Source organism: Cornus florida, unplaced genomic scaffold (assembly GCF_030987335.1).
Source record: "Cornus florida cultivar Cherokee Brave unplaced genomic scaffold, ASM3098733v1 CherokeeBrave_3.0.0_Hap2_Chr11, whole genome shotgun sequence".
Classification (NCBI taxonomy): Eukaryota; Viridiplantae; Streptophyta; class Magnoliopsida; order Cornales; family Cornaceae; genus Cornus; species Cornus florida.
In genome coordinates, this window is record NW_026775581.1 from 98,349,182 (window position 1) to 98,367,611 (window position 18,430).

Sequence of the window (18,430 nt, forward strand, 5' to 3'; positions counted from 1 at the left end):
CAGGGTGTATAACCCCAAGCCACAGGATGTTCAGGCACCTCAGACTATTGAGGGTAAGTTTCCTATTCATGGTTTACATGGACGTGTTTTATTTGATACGGGTGCTACACACTCATTTATAGCTAGGACTTTTGTTGCTTTATCTGGGATGAGGACGAGGGTATGCGCTAGACCTCAGGGTATTTCTACACCATTGGGTGATACAACTATTATACATGAGAGTGATGGGCCTGTGACACTAGATATTGGCAGACTCAGATTTCTAGCCAATCTACTGGTCCTGGACATGCACACTTATGATGTGATACTTGGGATGGATTGGTTGTCTCACTACCATGCCCAAGTTGATTGTTTTGATAGATCTATTATTTTTACCATACCTGGTCAGGATATGTATGTAGTAGCTATGCCACGTTCTAAAGGAGGCGGTAGCACCTATTTGTTCCATGTGGAGGAGGAAAAGGATGAGGGGATTACTGTGTCATTGGATAACATACCAATTGTACAGGATTTCCCGGATGTATTTCAGGAGATTTCAGGGTTGCCACCTAGTCGCGAGATTGATTTTGTGATAGACTTAGCTCCAGGCACTGCGCCTATTGCTAGGGCACCCTATAGGATGGCACCGGTAGAGATGAGAGCTAAGGGATCAGATTCAGCAGTTACTCAGCCAGGGTTTTATTCGTAGGAGTACATCACCTTGGGGAGCACCGGTTCTGTTTGTGAAGAAGAATGATGGTTTGCTTCGTCTGTGTATAAATTACAGGGAGTTGAACAAGGTTACGATTCGTAACAAGTATCCTTTGCTTAGGATTGATGACTTGTTTAATCAGTTAAGGGGAGCCATATACTTCTCCAAGATTGATCTGCGTTCTGGGTATCATCAGCTGAGGGTTAAGGAGCAGGATGTTCCTAAGACAGCGTTTCTCACGAGATATGGTTCTTATGAGTTTCGTGTTATGCCGTTTGGGACGACTAATGCACCTGCAGTGTTCATGGACTTATTGAATAGAGTCTTCCGGGCTTATTTGGATCAGTTTGTTATTGTCTTTATTGATGACATCTTGATCTATTCTCGGTCGGAGGACGATCATGCTAGACATCTTTGCATAGTCTTGCAGACGCTTCGTGAACACCAGTTATATGCCAAGTTCGAGAAGTGTGAATTTTGGTAGCGGGAGGTGAAATTTCTGGGTCACGTGGTGTCAGAAAAGGGGATAGCAGTGGATCCGGCCAAGGTTTCGGCGGTGGTTGAGTGGGGACAGCCTACATCACCTACGGAGATTCGGAGTTTTCTCGGTTTGGCAGGATATTACAGGAGATTCATCCAGGGGTTCTCCAAGATAGCAGGACCACTCATTCATCTGACCAAGAAAGGTGTACAGTTCGTGTGGGATGAACACTGTCAGCGAGCTTTTGATGAGCTGAAAAGGAAGCTGACTTCTGCACCGGTTCTAGCTACTCTGCAGAGCGGGATAGAGTATCTTGTTTACACGGATGCTTCATTGCAGGGTCTTGGATGTGTATTGATGCAGGAGGAGCGACCGATTTCTTATGGATCTCAGAAACTTAAGCCTCATGAGCTTAATTATCCAACACATGATTTGGAGTTGGCAGCAGTGGTTTTTGCCTTGCGTATTTGGAGGCATTATCTGTTGGGTGAGTCCTTCAGATTATTCAGTGATCACAAGAGTCTGCAGTACTTGTTCACTCAGCGGGAGCTGAATATGAGACAGCGCAGCTGGTTGGAGTTTGTAAAAGACTATCATTTTTCTATACAGTACCATCAAGGGAAAGCGAATGTAGTGGCGGATGCACTCAGTCGCCGACCTGTTGGTAGTCTTTCTACTCTATTCACTACTGAGTGGAATGCTTTGAAGAATGTAGATAAGTTGTCAGACACTTTTATGGCTTGCATGGTGGTTACACCTTCCATCATTCGCAAGGTTTTACAAGCACAACTCACCGATCAGCAGTGTGTCGACAAGGTCGCAGAGATAGCTTCCGGAGAGGTTCCATTCTACTATGTTGGGGCTGATGGAGGTTTAAGGTACAAGGGACGGTTAGTGGTACCTTCTGCTGATAATTTGAGGAAGGATATGATGACTGAGACTCACCACTCTGAGTTCTCTGTTCATCCAGGAGGCGATAAGATGTATCAGGATATGAAATGACAGTTTTGGTGGGCAAGTATGAAGAGGGACATTGCTCTTTTTGTTTCTCAGTGTAGTACTTGTCAGATGGTTAAGATTGATCATCAGAGGCCGCCAGGAGCTCTACAGTCACTACCAATTCTGGAGTGGAAATGGGAGAGCATATCTATGGATTTTGTGGAAGGGTTGCCAAATTCTTTCAAGGGGCATAATTCCATATGGGTCATTGTGGATAGGTTGACCAAGTCAGCTCATTTCTTGCCTATTTGCACTGACTACACTTCAGAGCAGTTGGCGAGGCTTTACATTTCAGAGATTGTGAAACTACATGGCATTCCATTATCTATTATATCGGACAGGGATTCGAGCTTTGTATCTGGATTTTGGAAGAGTTTTCAGCAGGCTTTAGGTACGAAGTTACACCTTAGTACTGCTTATCATCCTCAGACTGATGGACAGACTGAGAGGGTGAATCAGATTATGGAAGATATGCTTCGGTCGTGTGTTCTGGATTTCAAGGGCCACTGGGAGAAATATTTGCCACTTGTGGAGTTTGCTTATAACAATAGTTTTCAGAAGACTATTGGGATAGCACCTTTTGAGGCGTTATACGGTCGACCGTGTCGATCACCTGTTTGTTGGATGGAGGTTGGAGAGAATCGATTCTTAGGTCCTGAGTTCATCAAGGATACCTCTGAAAAGATTGCTCTTATTCGAGATCGCATGCGTACTGCCAAAAGTAGGCAGAAGAGCTATGCTGATCGTCGCACTCGTGCTTTGGAGTTTCGGGTTGGGGATCAGGTTCTTCTCAAAGTATCTCCTATGAAGGGTGTTATGCGCTTTGGGAAGAAAGGGAAGTTGTCTCCGCGGTTTGTCGGTCCATTCATGATTACGGATCGAGTTGGAGCTGTTGCTTATCGGTTGGCGCTGCCGGATAATTTGGACCGCGTACACTACGTATTCCATGTGTCCATGTTGCAGAAATTTCTGCGAGATGAAGATCGGTATCAGCATATCGATGTTGGGGAGATTTAGTTGCAGCCGGATGCAACTTATTTGGAGCCACCATGTTGTATTGTTGACCGTCGGGATCAAATCCTTCGCAATAAGGTTATCCCTTTGGTTCGAGTGCAGTGGAGTCATCACAATGAGACTGAGTCCACTTGGGAACGGGAGGATGTCATTCGCTCGCAGTTTCCTAAAATATTGGAAGAAGGTAAGAGCGAATTCCAAGGACGGAATTCCTTTTGTTAGGGGGGAAGAATGTAATACCCCTAATTTTAAAAGGATAGTCTCGGCATTTTTAATATTTATTGTATTGCATTTTTCTTTATTTTTTTGTCTTAATCGCATTTTTATTTATTTTATTGTTTTTCATTTGTTTAAATTAGTTGTATGTGCATTATTTGGTTTAATTAATTGCTTAATGGTTTATTTGTTTAATCAGTCATGTTACTTAATATGTTTTTGGTAACTGTTTATATAATTTTATTTATTTATTTAATTGTTTAATCAATTTTATTTAATGGAAATTTAAATTTAAGGGAATTTAGTTTTCTGGTTCTTTACGTGAATTTAGGGTTGCAATTTTACATAGGTGGCCGACGTAGGTATTTATCTTAGGTCGGTTTATGGGCCGAGATGGGCTCTGGCTTTAAGGTTACATGGATTAGGGTTTAATCACTAAGCCTATAAGTATGTGTGTCACGGTGGTTTAGGGTTTGAAAAGAATTAAACGTAATTTCTGTAAACACAACAGAGACCGTGGGATACAGAGGGAGAATAGAGAGAGATAGGAGAGGAATGATAGGTGGAAGCAAGGTAGAAGGAACGTGGGTTTGTGGAACAGCAGTGGGGAAATTGAACGGGTAATACAGAACTGGGAATTTAGAGTTTCAAGTCTGAAACTCAAAGGCAAGTTCTTATCTTCCTCCTTCCCTTTGATTTATGTTCTGTGCACCTGGACATCTCTAGAAGATTAATTGGCCTTAAACTGAACCATGCATGTTTTATATATGTTTTACTTGATCGTTTTATCTGTGAAATTTATTTACAAAACAATTATAGCACGTATGTTTTCTTGACTCTGTTTTGGCGTAACGTCTCACTGATTTAATTTTCATTTTGAATCTTACTGAAATCAACCGAGGTCTGATTGGATACTAGATGTAATTTAAGACTTCAAATTTAAAATTAGAGGAAGAACAGAGGGGTTGGGATAAAACTGATGTCGCAATTTAGTTTCAGTATTGTTCTTCAACTATGCTCGTTTAAATGGCTTGATTAAACTCTGTAATTGGTTGCAAAACTATTGTAAACAATCTTGGGGAATGCTTCTAGACTAAATTAAGAGTCCTAAGATTAGTTTTAGAGACCAACAGAGTGGTTGGATTTGATCAGAGAAGGGGCGGACGGACTGAAACGAAGCAACGGGGACAGAGGCTCTCAAAGGAGGTGAGAGCCGGCTCCATGGAAGTGGGAGCCGGCTCCCACAACAAAGTAGAGCCGGCACCCACAACAAAGTAGAGCCGGCTCTAAGAAGTCCTAGAGCCGGCTCTAGGCTGGAAAAGAGCCTGCTCCAAATTCTGGAGCAGGCTCCCTTGTTATTTTTGGTTTATTTTAAGTTTTTAAATTTTTTCTACGTAATATGTTCACTGTTTGGGCAATCTGGGTTATTAATCAGTTTTAAAATTTTAGTTGGGTGTTAAATAATAATTTTAACTTGTAACTAAGGTCTTGAATTTCATAAATTTACCCCTTAGTTTAAATGGAATTAACAGTACGCTATTTGACAACTTTGCGTACAGTTAACGGCTGGAAGGGGATTTGTTGATTAATTTTAATCTGACGGTTTAGGGTGCTATAAAATGATTTTAAATTTATTTTAGATGCACGATGAAGTCTTTTAAAGTAATATATTGGACTTGTGGCATAGTGGGGGCTCTATGCTAAATGTTACAGCACAATATAAGTATATGACTTAGTATTCTGTTACCGGATGGAGGGAACTAGATCGCTTAGTTTAATTTAGCGATTTATTGGACTATAATATTATTATAGAACTAATTTTAAATACATGATAGGGTCATTGTTTTATTAAATTTGAACTATGCATGTGTTGGATGTTAATTGTTAGAATAGTTTATTCTTCGATGCAATTACATGGATTATTACTGGATTTTATTTGCTAGATTGCTAAGATTCCTTCTGCAAGTATTGGATGGTGGTTTTTGGTCTATAAATTATTGAACTGTTATATATGTTGTAATTTACATGGATATGGAGGATTGTATGTACCGGTATGGGACGGTAACATACTAGGGACGGTTTAGCTCAAAACGCATAAACCTAACCTAATGGATTAATGGAATGGATTGTAAGATATCGAATCCTAATTGTGACTAAGTCAGATCAGCTGTAACCAAGTTGGATGATTTCCTGGATTAACGGATGGTAGTTAAGTCATATCAACTGAATAAGTTGAGTGACTAACTAGTTGGTTTATTGTAGGTCAGTTTAATAAATAGTTGAACTGCTTACCCTGGATTTGGACAGACTTTATATATATGTTTATGGTACCACGAGTTGAGCTTGAGTCTCAGACTCGTTGGTTAGGGTGCGTATATGCAGTGGATGCGTAGCTGGTTATAATAGGTTGAGGTGTACCCTGTTAGGTCTAGGTACTCATGCCCACCTTTGGGTGCGTATTCGCATGTTGCCTTCTATTCAGGTTGAGACCCCTATTATAGACTAGTGAATGTCCCTTAGTGTGGATATATTTATACGTATGGACTAGATAGATATTGTGAGGTGTCTACGGTGTATCTGCGTATCGGGTCACTGTATGGATTGCAGTTAGATTAGAACTTGCTCGTGGGTCTAACCTACTCCTTTATTATTCTTTTCAGGTACAGGACGGTTCCAGCCTTAGAGCTTGATCGTGCTTGTCGAGGACAGTCTCACTTTCATCTGATTACGTAGGACTTCTCTTGATGTTTCTAGTATTATCTATTTTCAGTTTCATTCTCAGTTGAACTTTTAGTTAGGGGTCCATCAGTGGATTCCCAAGTTGTAACTTTGAAGTTTTGGAGGATTGGAGTTTCAATTTTCAGTTGTACATGGAGGATTTTATAATTAATGTTTCTTTCAGTTTTATTCTATCTTTATTGTTCTTTTTGTCATCTGTGTTCGTTTTAAAATACTTTAATTGTTTGATATTCCCTTGGGTTTGGGCCTGGGCTTGATCAACCCATGTCTCAGATCCGAGGGGTATCACAGTATCTCTACTCAGGCTGAGACAGACCTATTGGACTAGTGAGCGTCCTATAGTGTGTACTTATACATATATGGACTACTCTAAATATTGTTGAGTCTATCTAGGATGTATCTGCGTATCGGGTTTATGTATGGATCGTAGTAGAATAGGACTTGCATGTGGGCCTGACCCATTCTCTTATTTTTCAGGTATTTGTTGGTACCAGGCTTAGAGTTGATCGTGTTAATGCAGATACAGACACTCACTCTTCCAATTACATAGGATTTTTCTTTCTTTTTTAGTATTGGATTTAAATCTGTATTTTAAATTATCACTTAAGATTATTAGGGGTCCACTAGATGGATTCCCGAGTTGTACGGATTGGAAGGATTTAAATGATAATAATTTACTATTTAAAGTTTAAGGATTTTTATTTTAGTTTTCTTTCAGCATATTATTATTTTATTCTTAATTCAGTTTTATTCCTGCTTGTTTACACATTAATTGTTTGGTATCACTCGAATCTGTGCTCGGACTTGATCACCCGTGACTCTAGAGTCAAGGGGTATCACACAAGAAGGCACCAGCATCGGAAGACCCAACGTACATGACCTGGGATGCAGAAAATTCAATGGTGATGACTTGGCTTGTGAACTCCATGGACGAGGATATTAGCTCCAACTATATGTGCTACTCCACGGCTAAAGAGCTCTAGGACAACGTGAATCAGATGTACTCTGATTTGGGAAATCAGTCTCAGATCTACGAATTGACTCTAAAACTTGGTGAAATTCGGCAAGGAGAAGACTCGATCACAAAGTATTTCAATTCATTAAAGCGCATTTGGCAGGACATGGATCTATACAATGATTATGAATGGAAATCCACTGAAGATGCCAATCACTACAAACGGACCGTGGAGGCTTATCGTATTTACAAATTTCTTGCTGGGCTCAACGTGGAATTTGATGAAGTACGAGGACGGATTATTGGTAGGACTCCACTTCCTCCAATTGGTGAAGTGTTTGCTGAGGTTCGAAGAGAAGAGAGTCGCAGACATATAATGTTGGGGAAGAAAACTACCAGCGGACCTGTTGAAAATTCTGCCCTTATTGTTGCCGAGACTGCTGCTAATAAAGCAGTCAATTTTCAGTGAAAACCTGAAGAAAAGCCACGGGTTTGGTGCGACTTCTGCAACAAACCACGCCATACTCGAGAGAACTGCTGGAAAATCCACAGAAAACCAGCGAATTGGAAGAGTAGCAAGCCTGGTGACAGAAATAGGCGTGCGGTTCCTACTGCCAATGAAGCTGAGACAAGTCCCTTAAGCAAGGAGCAGATGGATCACCTTCTGAAGCTGCTGAAATTTAATTCCTCATCTGGTATTCCTAATGTTTCTCTTGCACAAACAGGTAGTGCACTTAATGCCCTTTCTTGTTGTTTAAATTATACTCCATGGATCATCGATTCTGAGCATCGATTCTGGATCCTCTGATCATGTGAGTAAACTAACCAAAGAATCTAATTGTCGTGTAATTTTCTGTGATCCTTACTGTGAATTTCAGGACTGGAACTCAAGGAAGAGGATTGGTAGTGCTAAGATAATAGATGGACTTTACTACTTTGATGGGGACTTCTCCAGTAATAAAAAGGCTCAGGGCCTTAGTAGTGTTAGTTCTAACTCTGTTTATGAACAAATAATGTTTTGGCATTTAAGACTAGGACATCCTAGCTTTCCATATCTTAAACATTTGTTTCCTATTTTATTTAAAGGTTTGGATTGTTCATCGTTCTATTGTAAAAGTTGTTGCTTATCTAAGAGTCATCGTACTACTTATTTGCCAAAGCCTTATACTTCTTCAAAACCATTTTATTTAATACATAGTGATGTTTGGGGACCTTCAAGAGTCACTACTATCTCTAGGAAAAAATGGTTTGTTACTTTTATAGATGATCATACCCGTTTATGTTGGGTTTATTTGATGAATGAAAAGTCTGAAATTGAAAAAAAATTTAAGAATTTTTACACAATGGTTGAAACTCAGTTTCAACCAAAAATTAACATTTTTCACACCGATAATGGAACCGAGTATTTTAATGAAATTTTTGGGGAGTTTTTTGAAAAAAAAAAGGGTATTCATCATCGGTCTACGTGTGTGGATACCCATCAACAAAATGGAATTGCTGAAAGAAAAAATAAACATTTACTTGAAGTGGCTCGTGCTATAATGTTTTCAATAAATGTTCCAAAATATCTTTGGAGGGAAGCTGTTTTAACAGCTTCGTATTTGATTAATAGAATGTCTTCACGTGTTTTAAAATATAGCACGCCATTAGAATGTTTCAAAGAACTTTTCCATTATCAAGGATATACTCGGATTTACCTCTAAAGGTTTTTGGCTGCATAGCTTTTGTTCATATACCCAATAATACTCAATCCAAACTTGATCATCGAGCTGAAAAATGTGTTTTCATAGGGTATGCTTTTAATCAAAAGGGATATAAGTGATATAATCCCCAAACAAGAAAATTTTATGTAAGTATGGATGTCTCTTTCTTTGAAAAAAAATCCTACTTTCTCAAAAATTCTCTTCAGGGGGAGAATGAGGTGATGGAAGAAAATTTTTGGGATTTATCTCCTACTCCTTTACCAAATGTGATTTTGACTCCTTCACCTCATCCTACTGTTATTCCCAAAATTCAAAGTCAGGAACAATGTGATAAAACCAATGAAAACAATTAAGAGAATCCTAGTCATATAGTGCCAAACATTATTGTATCTGAAACAGGGGAAGAATCACTACAACCGGGCACAAAAGTTCCCAATACTGAGCCTCTGGTTTATACTCGGAGAATACTTCATCAAAAGAGTCAAAGTCAGCCTATTCCTCTTGGAATTGATCAATCTCAATCTCCGGGAACTGGACTTCCAGATATCATAGGTAATTTTGATCCTAACTTATCTTCAGTTCATATTGCTTCTCCTACTTAAGAACCATCAGACCTTGATATTCCTATAGCTGTTAGGAAAGGTATTCGAATCAAATATCCAAATCCAAAATATCCCATTGCCAAATACCTTTCTTATGAAAAACTCTCTCATACTCATAGGGCTTTTGCCTTAAAAATCTCACACTTGTTTGTCCCGAGAAACATTCAGGAAGCTCTTGATAATCTGAATTGGAAGTTAGCAGTGATGGAAGAGATGAATGCTCTTAGAAGAAGTGGTACTTGGGAGATAGTTGATTTACCTAAGGAGAAAAGAACAGTAGGCTGCAAGTGGGTCTTTACGGTGAAATGTAAAGATGATGATAACATAGAGAGGTACAAGGCAAGACTAGTAGCAAAAGGGTTCACCCAAACCTATGGAATTAATTATCAAGAAACTTTTGCTCATGTAGCCAAGATAAACTCAATCAGAATTTTGTTATCTTTGACTGTGAATTTTAGCTGGCCATTACACCAGTTAGATATTTAAAAAAAAAATGCCTTTTTAAATAGAGATCTTGAGGAGGAGGTCTTTATGAATCTACCACCTGGGTTTGAGGGAAATTTGGGACCTAATAAAGTCTATAGATTGAAGAAATCTTTATATGGTCTCAAACAGTCCCCTAGAGCTTGGTTTGAGAGATTTGGGAGAGCTGTGAAGAATTGTGGCTACTGTTAGAGCCAAGCTGACCATATCATGTTCTACAAACACAGTAGAGAAGGTAAGGTTGCAGTGTTAATTGTCTATGTGGATGATATAGTCTTGACAGATAATGACAATGAAGAATTGGAGAGACTGAAAAAAAGACTTGCAGCTGACTTTGAGATCAAAGATTTGGGTGCATTAAAATACTTTCTTGGAATGGAGTTTGCTAGATCCAAAGAAGATATATTTATGAATCAACGTAAACATGTTCTTGATTTACTTAGTGAGACAGGTCTGCTAGGATGTAAACCAGTCGAGATACCCATTTAGCCCAACCTTAAGCTGCAGCATTCTAAAGATAAAGAAGTTCTAAATAGAGAACAGTATCAAAGACTTGTTGGAAGACTGATCTACTTGTCACATACACGTCCAGATATAGCTTTTGCAGTCAGCATGGTTAGCCAGTTCATGCATTCACCTGGACAAGAACACTTTGATGCAGTCTACGGAATTCTTAGATACCTAAAGGGGACCCCTGGAAGAGGTCTATTGTTAAAAAACTGTGGGCATTTGCAAGTTGAAGCCTATACTGATGCAGATTGGGCTGGGTGTGCTATTGATAAACGGTCAACTTCTGGCTACTGCACCTTTGTTGGAGTCAATCTTGTCACCTGGCGGAGTAAAAAACAGAATGTAGTAGCGAGAAGCAGCGCAGAGGCTGAGTTTAGATCAATTGCTCATGGAATTTGTGAGGTATTATGGATTAAGAGACTATTGGATGAATTAAAGGTCTCTAATTCATTGCTTATGAAATTGTACTGTGACAATAAAGCTGCTATTTCGATCGCTCACAATCCAATTCTTCATGACAGAACAAAGCACGTGGAGGTAGACAAACACTTCATCAAGGAAAAGCTCGAAAATGGATTAATCTGTATGCCATACATTCCTACTACTGAGCAAGTTGCAAATGTGCTTACAAAGGGACTTCCTACAAGACAGATCGACCGACTAATTGGCAAGCTGGCTATGGAGGATATCTTCAAACCAGCTTGAGAGGGAGTGTTGAAAAGGAAAGATTTTGTAGTAATACTACCAAATATTATTAGCTGTAAATATAATATTTGAAGAAAATTTTCTGTAAATAGAATATTGGTCAAATGCTGTAAAATAGGAAATTGTTAAATAGGCCAGCTAGGTATGTATGTGTATTCTCTCCTATAAAGAGAACCTGTGTAAACTCGTGAATAGTGGGCTAATACAGAGAAAAAGGTTTTTCTATTTTTCTTTCCTTTATAGTTATAGTTATTTTAGCAAGTGTTTCCACTTATGTGGAATAAATGAGTAACTCATAATTCCTCAAATTTTTTAAGATATGGCAATTTTGATACATCATAAGATTAAGGCTGCCAAAACCCATGTTTGAAGATACACGTCTGTGATTGTTTTTCATGTAAAAGAGTTCCAACAACTTTCCAAGTACTAGAAAGTAAAGGGCTGCAAGTCAATAATGCAAGAAGAGTTTTTAACGAAAACACTTACTGCCAGTTGCTCACAATGATCGATCACTAACAATAACCCGGTAATATCCGGCAACTTCTACTTCTTTCAAGGCCTCCTACACCCCTCATAAGTTGCTTCCATCTTTATTTTCCGGAGTTGTCATTCTTTACGCCTGTGAAAGAGCTACATGGAAGATCTTAAACAAGGATGGATAAGAAACCACAGGAGTAAATTAATTTTGAGTCAGTCACACAGAATTAAAATTCACCACTTACAATTTGAAGCTGTCAAAGTTAACTCAAGAAAAACATAACAGCATCAGATATATTCATGACATTTTACATAAAACGCTGTGTGTATATGTTTTCAACTCATGTAATTAGACAAACATTCTCATCAAAAAAATATAATGAAAAATAAAATAGAAAAGTACGAAACATTAGCCACCACAACTCCATGCAAAGAAAAAAGGATCTAGTTCTCCATCCCTATAATAAGCCAAAATTGGTCTGAGGGGACGCCCAAAAAGAACCTGCAAAGAACTAAATAGCCTTAGATAAATTTCAAGTTTTTGACAACTAGCTTACTTTTTATTAACTAGTATAAATCATACCTTAAAAATTAATTCTAGGCTCGAGATTGTTTTCGCAGGTAAATGAACCATCTTGTTGAACTGTCGGACTCTAATATTCCGTAGTTCTGCCGTGACACATTCAAATGGAGAATGAACAAAAAAATAAAAATCAGAATTATGGCATAAGTGTACATTAACACAAATATGAATGTGAACAATTACACAAAACTGTGATTAACAGTAATATGAAGCTGCGGAAGATGGCTGAAGTTTGCCAAATTGGATTGCTCATTAGCCCTGAATGAAGGAAGGGCTTTGCCCTGAATGAATTCAAGGCGAGCATACTCTCGCAGGATATAGATCACATATACCTTTGGAGGATTCACTTAAGTGAAAGTCGTCATGAGGCCGCAACCATGGGAGTTAGGCTGTTCCCTAGAACTTTTATGAGAATTAAGATACCAGCGCCTGGTCATTAATCGCGCTAACTCGTCAAACCAAGTCTATCGTTAATACTATGTGTGTGGTATGTTAAAGTTTGACTCAAGGAACCGAATTCAAAACTTAGTTCATTCAGGTTCCTCATATGGAGAATATCACACTAAGTGTAGGTCCAAGCCCAGAAAGCACCTAGTATAAAGTTACTCAATAATATTTTACTTATTTATTTTTATTAAAATAGGTGGGGACTGTTATGGATATTTTAATAAAAATAAATAAATTATATATTCAATTATAATATATTAATTACTATTAAATTATATTTAATATAACCTTTTTAATTTTACTTAATATCATATTAAGTATGTATAACCGTTATAGTTATTATTCTATATATATAGAGAGAGAGAGAGAGAGAGAGGAAGACTTCTCATTTTTCTACAGTGAGGTTTTTTGTATATATGAGTGATGATATATGAATAGGTAAGACTCATATAGAAGTATTATATATTTTATTTCATATATTGAGTTTATAGGCAACGAGACACGTATAGACTTAGATTTAGTCTTCCTGTGGTCGTATATATGGAGGAGATGCCACTGCGATCTGATTGGGTTGTATATTGGAGCTGACTAGTTTCATCAATACCCGCACGAAGGGGAGGACTATCAATTTTAGATTAATGTATTTACACATGCGCGCCTCAACATTCAGGCCAGCACTTTCTTATCTATTTTATTATTGTTGTTTTTCATTTTTAATGTATTTACACATACGTGCCTCAACATTCAGGCGAGCACTTTCTTATCTATTTTATTATTGTTATTTTTCATTCTTAATTTATATTATTATATTAATCTGAATCATTTATCATTAACTTATTCGTGTTGTTATCTTGTGTATGAATTATATATTTTTCTATAATTATGTGGAATTTTCACAACATGCTCCACGTGTCAGAACCTGACTTGGCTAAAAATTTCTTTCACCTGTCCGAACTTGGCTTGGCTAAAAAATCCTTTCACGTGTTTGCTTTTCCATTGAAAGAAAGTAAGGGTGTAAAGTAGTAAGCTAGATCCGACTTTGATAAAATATCTCATCGATCTAATGAAAGATAGACCATTCAAACAAGCTAGAATGGTTCATAATTAGAGTGCCAATAGCCAACCATTTCATGTACGTACTAAATGAATTTGGACAGTTGCAACATTAACAATATGTCCAGAACATTAATTTACCTGTATCTGCTAACATTCCACAAAGACTTGGCAAAACATTCCACGAAGACTTTGGCAAAGACTTGGCAAAGAAAGGCTAGCTTATCAAGACGACTTGGAGCCCATGTGCGCACACCATAAATAACTACGTAACGTACGTACAACCTGAGTAGTGGAATCAGATCGATCATGTCGTCCTATGGCAATGATTACACCACTGCACCACCCTCGGATAGTTATACCACCACCAGTCCGCCGCCCCCTGACACCACCACCACTACTCCGGCATCATCATCAAATTCTAGCAATACTAAACTGGTTGCTGGGATTGGTGCTGGGATTGGAATCCCAGTTTTGCTGATTGCTGTGGCCATTTTCATCATCTGGTACAAGAAGAAGAGAGGCCATGCATTGGCTGCTTCCTCCGCTGCACTTCCCCAAAGTGAGATATTTATCTTGTATATATATGTATGCATGTATGTGTGTTTATGTGCGGAGACGGATCTACTGTGTGCTCAATGGGGCATTTCTTAAATTTGTATTTTTTTATATTTATACTTATAAAATTTTGAAATTGCTCCTACTAAAAAAAAAAAAACCACTATATATAAAGTTTCCCATATAAATTTCTAAATTCGTCTGTGTGTAAAATGTTTATGAAATTATGAGCAAATCCCATACGGTTCAAAGCTAGATATGCCATATAAAGGAGATCGAGAAAAGGGTGTGTATTTATATATATAGAAAAATGATTCCTAAAACATCATACCAATAAAAGGCTTGAAATTGTCTTGAAAATTAAGAGTTTTACAGAGAGACAATTTTAAAAATAGGTAAAACACATGCACAGAAACTTGTAATTTGTAAGGGATTCAATCGACGTACTTCTTCCGTGAAGATATTCAAATTTACAGACGGAGCTTGTAAAAGGTAAAACAACATGAACAAATTAACAGTTTTACATAGGTTTGTAAGCAAAGATGAAAATATAGTAAGACTAGAGTTTTCCTTTTCAGTAGATACCTATTTTGGAATATTCACCTCATTCGTGATATGGATTACGATTTTTCTTTCATCATCTTTATCATTTTCTTATATATAAACTATAGAAAAATGGTTCCTAAATCCATTTGTTAGACCTATGTTAGACCTATTTGTCTGGTTTCTATATCTTGATATAGGGGATGGGACCCACTCTTGAGCTTTCATATGGTTATCATTTCTATATATATCAAGTATATTGTATTAATGTTTTTAAGCGTTTGAATAGTATAGGACCTGTTTCGTTTCTCTAAGAATTTAAAAATTATGATTTTTTTAAACGAATTTTCATATAACAATTTTTTTTTTTTGTACAAATTTATAATTTTCAATTCTTTAAAATTATTTAATGTCGCTTTTAAAAAAAATTATAAAAATTTTTTAAAAGAGATATTTATTTTGAAACAGACAAAATAAGTCTATAAAAAAAAAAAAGTTCAACCAAACATTCCCATAATTTTAAAGCGGACTAAATATGAAACAAATAAATATATATTTTAATAAAAAAGGGCATATCGATTAACAAGTAAAGATTGTGCGGTACTTATTGGGAAAAAAAAGTTTTATGCGAGTCAAGGAAATATAATTTCAAAAGCTTGGTGGTAGAATATAATAAAAGATAAATTAAGTAGAACACTTCTAAGAATGTATTTGTAAAAGAAAATTAATTAAATAAGGAAAATGATATATTTGACTGACTTTAATATCTCAATTTTATTTGACACATGAAACACATAGACTCAGTAAAATAGTAAGTTTTTATTTGTCGGGCTAAATAGCATGACTCATAGAATAATTCAACTTTATGGAAAATGACTAGGGGAATTTATCAGTGAGTAGTAATTATTGTAAGTAATCCTTAATAGGCTTCATATATATTGTGTATTGCTAGTCGCTTTCTCCATATAAATGTGTGTGTGTGAACCTTCTAATTAACGGACATGCAGGCCAGAAACAGCAACAAATTGCATCTCCACAAACACACGACACAAGTCCAATGCTGCGGAGACGAGTTTCAGATGGCAGCAGTTTAGGGTCAAAGACTATTATATATACATATGAAGAATTAGAAAACGCAACAAATGGTTTCTCTAAAGCCAACTTTCTTGGTAAAGGCGGCTTTGGTGATGTCTACAGAGGAGTAGTCATTCCAGAAGGGAAAGAGGTTGCAATCAAGAAGCTGAAGCCTGGAAGTTGAGACTGAGATTAAGACAATTAGTAGTATTCACCACAAGCATCTATGGGACTGAGAGATTGTTGGTCTATCAGTTTGTTCCAAACAAAACATTGAAGTTCCACTTACACGGTGAGCCCTTTATGCAATTACATCACTTGTTGCTTCACCAATCTCCATGGTCAACCATGGAGTGAAGAAAAAACGTAGACAAGAATGCTTTGTTATTTATTTCTTTTTTCCCTACCTTCTTATTGGGAATATTAATTCCCTTCAACTAATTTTGACACAAGGTGGTTATGCTGAGTATTTCTTGTCAAGATTAAAATAAATAAATAAAATAAGATCATTTCTTAGGAACTATATGTATGTTGGAATATGGTTTCTAGGTGTTTGTTTCAATTTCAATCCCTACCTCCATTAATGCTATCTTATCATGGAAAAATTAATGACATATATTGCAGACAACGACGGCCCTACTTTAAGATGGGGAATGAGGATGAAAATTGCTTTAGGCTCTGCTAAGGGACTCGCATATTTGCACGAGGACTGTGAGTTTGACAAATTATTTTAGTTTTGGCTCAGAGATTCAATTGTCTTCATCAAATGTACGTACTATTTTTGCAGGTGATCCCAAAATCATACATCGTGACATCAAGTCTGAAAATATTCTTCTTGATGACAGTTTTAAGGCAAAGGTGGGATCCGCAGAAAAAAAAAACATATGTACAAAAATTTCATACAATTATTTTTTTTTTTTTTTATGAATATAGGTTATCCATCTTTAGAGTTTGGCATGTGTTTGATCTATTCTTCAGAATATATGTTTCCGGTATATATTCCCAATGAACAGATTATGAAGAGCTAGAAAATGTGAAATTATTCGTATCAATTAATGTAGTGCTCAAACTGTCTCTTCTGTTTTGCTCATAATCAATTGTATTAATACATATAATTGAACCCTGCTTTAATTACAGGTAGCAGATTTTGGTCTTGCTAGGTTCAATTCTGATGCTCACACTCACCTCTCCACCGCTGCAGCGGGCACTAAAGGGTGATCAGAACCTTTTTTTTTCTTATTTGTTCAGTGAAAGTAGCTTTAATTATTAGTATTGCCATACATACATATAGTCTTGTATATAGTAGCTTAAAATGATGATATAAAATGAGTTGTATATATACGACTTCTCTCATTCACATCCACAATTGTTGGTTGCAGTTATATAGATCCAGAGTGTATTAATAGGAAAATTACTGAAAAGTCAGATGTCTACTCCTTTGGGGTTGTGCTTCTAGAGTTGATCACCGGTCGTCGGCCTACCGGGGAAGCTCAATATATAGTTGACTGGGTGAGTTTTCTATGTTAGCAATGCAATAATAATGGCTACAATCTTTGGTCAAGCAGAAAGAATAAGAATTAACACATTTTTCTGATTAAAATTTTAGGCGAAGCCATTGCTCACAAAAGCTTTGAAAGACAAAAAATTTGATACTCTTGCCGATCCAAGGTTGCGAAAGGATTATAATTCTGTTGAGATGACTCGGATGGTTACTTGTGCTGCTGCTTGTGTAAGTCATCCGGCACAGCATCGCCCACGAATGAGCATGGTACATCTCTCCATTCAATCAGCATAGCTATTTATATAGTAACTGAAAATGAAATCTAAGAATTTGTATGCTGGAATGAACAATCCTTTTGATATATATATGTGTGTGTGCAGATTGTCCGAGCTTTAGAAGTAAATGTATCTCTAGCTGATCTAAGCGAAGGTAGTCTACCCGGATATAGCACAATCTATGAAAGTCCGGATATTGTCGAGGAGGAGGAGGAGTATTCAAAGATACTCGGGAATATCGCACCAGGAAGCCAGGAACATGGTGCTAATGGAGACACTGTGACCGACCCATCTGCCCCTGATTACTTTCAGTGAAATGAGAAATGGTCTTTTAGTAGACGGTTTGAAACTGTTCTGCATGATGTTATTGTCCTTCATATTCAGTAAGTTTTCAAGACCCTATATAGCTCAAATAAATTATGCTTTATGCAAAGAATTTGATTGAAAAATATTTGTTAAATTATAGCTCAGTTATTCTCAACTTTTACAAGTGAGATGCTGAATTAAACCTATCAACTTTGGAAATTTGTGCTGCATGTGTTGTTATTATTTATTAAGCAGTTTTTTGTACAACATTAATTATTGTGGAATTTTATTCTGTTCGACTATCCTTTATGTATTATTAATGTTCTGTTCTTTTTATAGACATTCGTCATAGTATTGTCAATTGCAGTTTCACTTTCTTTATTCTAGATAATCCTACCGTTGCTAGTGTTGTTTTATATTTCGATTGGGAGGATATTCAGATTATTAGTGTTGTCAAATTAATTTATTTTAATTGGATTTCAACATTTTGTGATTCAAATCTATCTCAAACCTTC

At 37.0% G+C, this 18,430-nt stretch overlaps 1 pseudogene; it reads left to right on the forward strand.

Moving 5' to 3' along the window:
* The first annotated feature begins 13,790 nt into the window (after positions 1 to 13,790).
* LOC132285949 (proline-rich receptor-like protein kinase PERK15) lies at positions 13,791 to 18,257 on the forward strand (annotated as a pseudogene).
* Positions 18,258 to 18,430: the final 173 nt, after the last annotated feature.